The sequence below is a fragment of the Cavia porcellus genome, unplaced genomic scaffold, assembly GCF_034190915.1.
Source record: "Cavia porcellus strain 051 isolate PalLab524CR breed Dunkin Hartley unplaced genomic scaffold, mCavPor4.1 scaffold_23, whole genome shotgun sequence".
NCBI lineage: Eukaryota > Metazoa > Chordata > Mammalia > Rodentia > Caviidae > Cavia > Cavia porcellus.
The window spans coordinates 59,630,352-59,639,485 of NW_026947506.1; positions in this window are offsets into that span (position 1 = coordinate 59,630,352).

Genomic DNA, 9,134 nt, shown 5'->3' on the forward strand with positions numbered 1-9,134 from the left:
CACCTGAACCAACACAGTGACTAAATACATGGAAAAATAACTTAAAAGAAGTATTTGGGTTCACAGTTTCAGAAGCTTTAGCCAGTGGTCAGCTGTATGTATTGCTTTTAAACTTGTAGCAAGGCAGAAACATGCTGGCCAAAGCTTTGGTAGCAGAAACCTTCTCACATCATGGCAGCCAGGAAAGTAAAAAAGAGAGAGCAAGACAGCAATTAACAGGAGGTCAGATGTAGTTCCCACTGTCGTGTCCCCGTGATTCACTGCCTTCAAGGGGCCCCACCTCCTGTTTCCATCACCTCCCGATGATGCCATCAAATTATGATTTCTTCAGTGATAAGCTGATCCACTGGCAAACTTGGAGTCCTTATGACCCAATCACTCCCTATAAAGCCTCTCATCTGACAACCACACCTTCAGCACATGGGTTTTGGAAACATTTAAAATCCAAACAATAACAGCAGCGATTCTGGAAGAAAGGAATGAACAGTAGAGTGCAGTGCCCACGCTCCAGTTCACCTTACTGTTTGGAGGATCCAGAAGACTGGCCTAGCACCTACAGCTCTTCCCAAAGAAGTTCTATGGTTGGAGGAGGAAACAGGGACAGAAAGATTAACCGAATCCAATTTTCACCTTACTTGTCAAAAAGTTCTTACATCCTGATGGTTGGAAGGCATAGGAGGGCCTGGTGGAGGAAGATGCATGTAGAAATCCTGGTGAAAGCACTGTTGGGATGAAGTAGAACTTGCCCTCATGAAACCTCAGAGTGTATCTATGAAGAGATCAATGTCTATATAAACAGAGCCAACTGGCTGTTAAAATCAGGGAAACCAGAAGGCAATACAGGAAGCTCCTGAAATATGGTAATTATTTCTTCACTCCCCACTTCCTTACCTTGATTAACCACGGGACTTAATTCATAACAGAATTGTGAGGTGCCCTGTCTCAGGGAAGATCGTACCCCAACCTTCCTCCATTCCAAGCCAGGAAAAACACTGAGAGGAGCATTTAGTATCAAATGTTAGATCAAATCAATTTTACGATTGAAGTTTCAAAGTAGATTGGATATTTAGTAATCAAAAGCGACTACAAAGTTATTGGATCTTCCTGAGATAGCCTGAGAGGACAGGAACAGGTGATTTGACAGCTCATGGTTGATTAGAAGTGTTGTGACAGTTTCATCTTCGACCCCACTGAAGCACACCCCACTCCAGTCAAATAAGCTAAAATTACTTTTTGAATCAAAAGAAGTGAGTTAAAATGTTACATCTTGGTGACGCTGTCTGCTTCTTAATTTTACCTGAAGTTGAATCTCCATTTTTAAATCTCCATTTAAAAAGAAAAAGATTTGGAGTACTCTTTTCCTGCACTGGGTTATTAACTCTGCACTGTGAGCCGTGCTCCCCTCTCTGTATAATTCCTTCTGTGGCAGGATGGAATTTCATGTTCTGTCTCCAATGCCCATCACTCGGCATTCTCTTCATATTAATTTTTTTTGATATGGTGCCTTTTTCTTGATTCTGACTTTTATTTGGATAATTTGATTTTCTACCACATCAGTTCTGCATTTTACTGTTTCTGTAATGAACTGACTTTGGTTATTGCATTTTTCATCAAGGGCAGACTTTGTATATTAACTGTACCATAGCTAGCATCTTTCTGAACATTGAAATCACCTCTTGAATGATGAATGGCAGGTATGTTTTAGGGATTAGGATAACTTGGTTTTGAATCATAACTCTGCCAGTTAAGTATAAGTCAATAATTGCAAATGCAACAAGATATGTTCAATAATAGTAGAAAGGATCTGAAAGGTTGCCTTTAAAGGGCAAAAAAGAACCAGGCATGCTGATGCAAGCTTGTAATTCCAGCCTTCTGGAAGGCTGAGGCAGAAGATGGTAAATTTGAGCCCAGTTTTATTGACTTACCAAGATCCTGTCTTAAAATTAAGAAAATAAAATGTAACCAGGGATTAGCTAATTGTGTACACCCTGTTTCAATTCTCAGTTCTGAAAAAAAATAAAGCCAAAACAGATTGGGGAGAGGGAAGTAGCCATCCATAAATCCAATATGGTAGAAAAAATGATTATTGGGTTTGTGTGCTAAACATGAGGTCAAAATGGTTAGATCACAAAATCTTTTGTAAAAGTGAATCAAGTCAAGAATTTTATCCTGTAGATATACACTTCTTAAGTATACACAGAATAATATAGTGTCCAAGGCCACAAGGAGCCTCAAGTTATTATTTCCCTAACTCCCTAAATTTTTAATATTAGTTAATATAAAATCTTTTCAAAACACTATTTTAAAATTAAAACACACTATAATCTCAACACTATGGGAGACTGGGACAGTAGGATCACAATTTGAACCCAGGCTGAGCAACTAAGCAAGACTTTGTCTTGAAATTAAAAAATAAAAAGAGTTGAGGTTGTATTCCAGGACAAAGGCCCTGGGTTCATTCCCCACACATGTATATCTCAAATGTACACACAGTGACATAGAATGCAAAACCAAAACAAATTTTAAGATGAGTCTGAGGTCTGCACAGGTGACCGCCCTGGCCCCTGGGGAATGCCCAGTCCATCCTCTGTGCTACTTGGGATGATGACTAAAAGTCACGTCTACATCCTGCAAACTCTTAATGCAGGCTTCCATCCCTACATCTGACAAGACAGACCATGCCCCTCATCTAGCTATCATTAGGTGGTTTAACTGTAATAACACCCAGCCCTGCAGAAGCCACTGCCCCCAAACAGACACAAATGAATGACGGTGCTCCCCACTAATACTGATGTATTTCCAATTTATGCAATCGAGAGTGCAGTGGTCTGTACCGTCCCCTGCCTCCAGTGATTAATGGCCTGGCCCCAGCTAGGACTCAAAAAGAAAGAGCCCAGAGAAGCAGATTCAGTGGGTTTTATATTATCATGACTGCAACAAACTCATTCGACAGTGTCAGCGCTGACTTCGGGGTTCTGATTATGAAATACGATGCATGTTGAATTTAATGACTTTCTCTGCCCTTCTGGTGAGTTCACTGCTTTCCAATGTCATTTTCTGTTCTCATCTGAGTGGTAATAAAAGGAATATCATTGACTGTGGTAGTTCTGTAACCACTGTGTGTTTTACAATAAATTGCATTTCAAGACCTTTCTCCCCAGGAGAAAAGTACATGGTCAGAAGGCTTATTCCAAGACGGGCTCCAGGGCCCCAGTTTCCATGACAGTGGGAATGAGAAGGAACTGCCCTTTTTAGGGAATTATTCCCTGTGAACACTCTTTTGTCATACAGTTACATATCAAAGGTCAGTTTAGACTAGAGGGGTAATGATAAGACAGAGTCCAAAGCAAAGATGTCTATGGTCCAACCAAAACCAGTGTGGAATGAATGAGGTCTAAGCTCTTAATATACTTTGCAATGGCAAACCAGAAGAACATTGACTCAGAATTGGGAGAGCAGCCCCAAAGACTGCGTTTGTTCTGTACACACTTTTTGTTGTTTTCCCACTTGGGACTGAGAAGAAGACAAGTATTTAATGAGTCATCGTTGTGCACCAGATTTGCACTAGGCAATCTGCAGCACAATATCACCAGTGCTCTTATAAATCAGGCTTACTACACTCCCCACCCCCAGTTTTGTAAGTAAGAAAACATATGTTCTGCCAGTTTACAGTATCCTCAGGGTCCCAGAGCCAGTGAAGGTGAAAGCCAGCAGCCCAATTCAGGTTGTCAATTGCCAGAAGTTACCAGAAGCACCAGGATCTCCTAGAGCACATCAGAGGCACAGACCCTCAGCCCCTGGCTCTTGGAACAGTGGGAAGGGTGCCAAAGTACTATCTTGGATACATTCTTTGCATCTAAACTTTTTTCCAAAAAATAAGTTACTTTAAAAAAGTAATGCAGATTTCTGCCCACTTGCAGAAATCCCACATCCCTGGCTCCAGCACTGTGATCTGTTTGGAATATTAGTAATTTGGTTGCAAAGGGTGTTGCTAGTGCTGAGAGCATGAGAACTGCACCAAAAAAACACAAGGAACCATGTCACAGAACTTCTCTGCCTTACAGGAAAGGCTGTGACCAGTAGAGTAGAGACACAGGGTAGTGGAGGTCAAGCAACAGCCATCCTCTCTGGGCTTACAGCATCATTTTACGCTACCTAAGCGAAGGACAGTGGAAGTCATCTCTTCCGTGTCCTCTGTTGGACAGGTGAGAAACAAGCCTAGAAACATTCCTTATTTTACCAGTAATTTGTCTGTTCAAAACTCACTGTCTTAGTAGCAAATGCTAGACCAGAAGAGCTCTGAGACTCTCACGGACTGAGCCAACTGCAATCTCACTTGAAGTTTTCAAAGCACTTCAGGATTCCTTTGTATGCGATGCTCTCAGAAGTCCTCTGGTAGGAAGAATGGCCATTGCCAAGGCCATTTAATAGGTGAGGAGACCAAGGTGAGGGAGACAGCTCTCCCAAGTCTTCCCTATGGCACAAGGGACTTGGTCAAATGCTTCTTCTTCTTCACGAAATTTAAGTAACAGATTTTAGGTTCAGAAATCCAGACCTACCTCTTGCAGCCCCCCAATAGAAGAGCAGCCACCACAGGAGCTGGTTCTGGACCACTTCTGTTGAAATACCTGTCAGAATCCCCAGCACCATTAACCTTCCAGTCACAGCTCCAAGCACTAATTGTCTGAAGCAACGAAAATCTCATTGTAGTTCAAATTTCCTAATGTTTAAAGTCAAATTTCCTCATGTGACCGTGTGGAACACAAAAGTTAATGTTTATTTGTTTTTCCTCTCAATTTACTCTGTGATCCATAATCTTGCCTGTACTCTGGAAGAGCTCACCTATTCAGATAATTGTCAATAATTTTCTGGTATTTGCTAAAATATCAGTGATTGCACAATGGAAATAGAAGGCCCAGGTGGCAGCAAATGAGTGCCTATACCAGCAATTCGGGACCACATCATGCACACCCTGTCCTTCCTCCCCACCATGTAACCCTTGACAGCTTCCGTTGGTTCTACATCTCTCTTTATGCAAGACTTTATTGTGTAAAATAGTTAAGTTCCTAGCAAAATAAGCAAGCTCAACAGGAAGTGTAGTTTGCAGATACTCCATGTGTCCATCCAGTCTCCTCAGCTGTATACATCCTCCGCCACAGAGACACCTTTGTGACAGCAGAGCAACACGATTCATACATCATCATAACCCAACGCCCACCATCCATGTAGGGTTCATGTGCAGTATTGTACATGATATGGGTGTTGACATATGATAACGACATGTACCCACCATTATAACAGCACACAGAGTAATTATCACTGCCCCAAAATGTCTGTGTCTTGCATATATATCTTTCTATACTTCCAAATCTTTTTTTCTATCTCCATGGTTTTGCCTTTTCCAGGATATCATCTGGCTGGATTCAGAGAGTAACTACCTTTTCAGATTGGCTTCTTTCCCTTATAGCATTCATCTACGTTTTCTTCATGTCTTTCACAGCTGGATCACTTGATTCATTTTTAGCCAAACACAGCTCTGTGGTCTGTATGTACCACAGTTTACTTGCTCACCCACTGAAAGACATTGTAGTTGCTTTCATGTTTTAGCAATTATGCATATAGCTGTTGTAAGCATTTGTGTATAGGTTTCTTTATGAACTTAGGTTTTCAGTGCCTCTGGGTCAATTCCAAGGAGTCAGATTGCCGGATCACGTGGTAAGCAAATCTTTAGTTTTAGAAGGCACTGCCAAACTGTCTTCCAGAGTGCCTGTGCCATTGTGCTGCTGCTCCTAGCAACAGATAAGGATTCTAACTACTACTCATCTCCACTAGCAGTGGGTGTGGTCAAGACTTGAGAATTTGGCCATTTTAATGGGTATGCAGAGCTAATACTACCTGAATGCATTCCTAAAATTCATGCTCATTTCGATGTTCATGTAGCTTCTGACAAAGTTCAGGCTTCTCATTTTTGCTAGGGCTTGCCTTCTTACAGTTCTTTCTCCTTATATGTATGTTGAAGATTTTACAGAAAGAAAAATCAAACAAAAAGTAATGGTGAGCACAACAGCTACTGATTACTGTGTTATTTGCAATTAGTCATGGACATTAAAGCATTGAGTTATTTTCAGCGGGACTAAATAAAGCCTAAGGCCCATATGACCTCTGATGAGTAAGTCCTAAATTATACTTAGGTGCCAGAGAACATGATGCTTCAACATTTTATTTTGCTATAATCAGCAGTTTGTGGGGTCAAAGCTGAAGGTCATCCCACTGACCATCCTCATCCCTGTGGACACACCCCTGATGACTGTGTTTCCTTTCTAATATGTAGTAAAGGAGGGGACCAGCATGTACTCTGAGCCTGTAGACAGGGTAGATATCCTTGCCTACTCACTGGAAGGGGCTCAGCTCTTGGTAAAGACTGATTTCCCTATGTCTCAATTATTATCCCTTGTATGGTGTTTAACAAGCAAATTTTTACTGAGTCCTCCTAACTGCTGAGATTTAATCATGATTTAACTTTGTAGGGTCCAGTGTAGTTACAATAACAGTAACCTAATCCCTCAGATTTATTTTAATGAGCATGCAGATATAATGAAGATACAAATGACATCCTGGACTTGTCCAAACTGTCCCTCCCCTTGTCTCTACCACTCCTCCTCTGACCACTGTCCCTGGATTTGGATGGCAGTTGTGGTCATCATAAATGATGGTCACATCAATGACTTGTGACTTCATGGGAGTTTTCCTTTCTTGTCCACTCTGCTTGGGGATAAATTTTAATAAGGATAAGAACAAGGATAGATGATGAACTTTTGAATAGAGTATCTATTCTTCACAGAAAGTGAGATTGATGCTGCAAACATTTCCATTACGGATGGCAGAACAGCAGCGACTACCAAACCAAAGGTAGACATTTATAAAGCTGTAATAGTAAGTAAATAAGAAGTAGATGCTAAATGTTCAGTTACATGAGACAGCTAAAATATTACCTAGTTTTGCTTCTTTATAACAGAATTACCTTATCAACAAAGATATGTCCAGAAAAATTACAACTCATAGTAAAAACTAAATTGCATTATTTAAAAGATTAGGTTAATAGTGCTGATTTCCTTTACTATTAGACTAAAGTTTGCATCTTTGACTGATTTTATTAGCAACTTCCTAGACATTGTGTTTGTGAATATCATTATAAAACAAAATCCAAGGTAATAACTTCTTCACATTTCCACAGATTTAAGGATGTCATCGGATTCTGGTATTTATCAGGCACATAAAGTTGCTTCTTGGTTTGTATGCATCACCAAAGGTAGACTTAAGGGCACTGTTTTATAATGATGGCTTCAAGATAGTCTACAAAGATACGAGAAATGTCTCGAGTCACTGAATTCCTGTAAGCCAAACTTTGGATTGTGACAATAAGCAAAGTGTCTTTAAAACTAACTGGTAATGCTGTGATCTGAGGTTTGTTTTCCCCAAAAATTCATAAATTGAAATTTAGTCTCCAGTGTGGTAGTATTAAGAGGTAGAGCCCTTGAGAGGTAATCAAGACATGAGGACAGAACCCTAATCAAAAGGATTAACGCCTTCAAAAAAAGGCTCCAAAGATGTACTTTGCTCCTTCTACCAAATGCAGAGGCAGCTAAGAAAGCACATACTCATATGTGAGGAAGTGGGCCCTCAATAGGCACTCCATCTGCCAGTGTCTTGATCTTAAACTTGCCAGTATTAAGAACTGTAAGAAGTAGATTTCTACTAATTTTAAGTTGTGCTGGTTACATTACGTTTGTTAAATCATCCCAAACAAACTCAGACAGGTAGAGATAAGGCTAAGACAAGCTCAGTCGGGAAACATTCCAGTTCGAACAGCATCCGTGGAAAAAACTCTCTTAGCAGTATAGTTAAATCACAGATTCATACTATTGGGGAAATCCATAGAAACAACAGACAAGAAACACTGAAGATAATTTAAATGAGGTTGAAGTGAAAAAGGAATCATAATTATTACAGAAATTTGTTAAAGTTGAACCCACAAGACAAACAAACAAACAAACAAAAAACTATGCTGCCTCAAGCCCAAATGACGTTGTCTTCACGTGCCTGCTGTACATTTGGTTGCTTTGGAAGAACAGTATTCAAAAAACCCACTTTTTTCTCATGGGCCCAACTGCTTGCTGCATCCATTCCAGTTATTTCCTAGTTTTCCCAACACGTAAGCCTACCTTCCTATTCAGACCGTTGCAAATACTGGTCTCTTTAATGATTGGCAGTATCTCTATTTTTGCTCGGTCAGTGTGTTAGTTAACTCTCTTGTTGCTGGATAAAACATCTAACATACACAACATAAAGGAGGAAAGGTTCGGGTTTTAGTCCACAATCGGCTTAAAGGCAGAAACATCTTGATGGAAAGGGTTGGCCAGTTGGCAGGGGAGAGATTCTCATATCCTGACAGCCAGAAAGCAGAGAGCAGAGACATGGGAGCATGTCATATTTAAAACATAGTGACTATCTCACCCCCTCAGGCCACAGTCTTGAATGTACCACCCCTAGAATGACACTTCTCTTTTGTCCACTCTACAGACCTATACTATTTCTTTCATAGTAAATGTCAAAATTTGACACCATTTTATTTCTTTTGAGTTGCCTGTCTCCTCCATGCTGAAAGTTCCACGGGGACATGGACTGGTTCAATTCCATTCCTTGTAGCAACTCCCATTTCTAATATATAAGATGGATCTGTTGCCCAATTCAGAGTAGGTCAATAAAATATTGGCTGAAGAATAAAATGATCAAAGTCCTATCAATTTCTAGGAGAAAGAAAGGATGATATGATTAATATGGCTGTGTAGGTAAACTTCAGAGCAGCTCTGATTTGCATAAGGCATCTATCAAGATGGAAAAAAGAGGAACTCATGCCAGCCAAGTACAGGAGAGAGACATCCATCTCCAAAAGTATTACCAGCAAAGCTAGAAATCTTAAGGGAGCAAGACACAAACAGACACAGGAACAACATATGGACTTTCATAGATATATTTGGCACTGACAAAAGGTAGAGGAAGCTTCTGAAATTAGTGAATTATAAGGTACTGCATTTAGAAACATTAAAAATTAGATTATCTTTGGGCAAATCTAG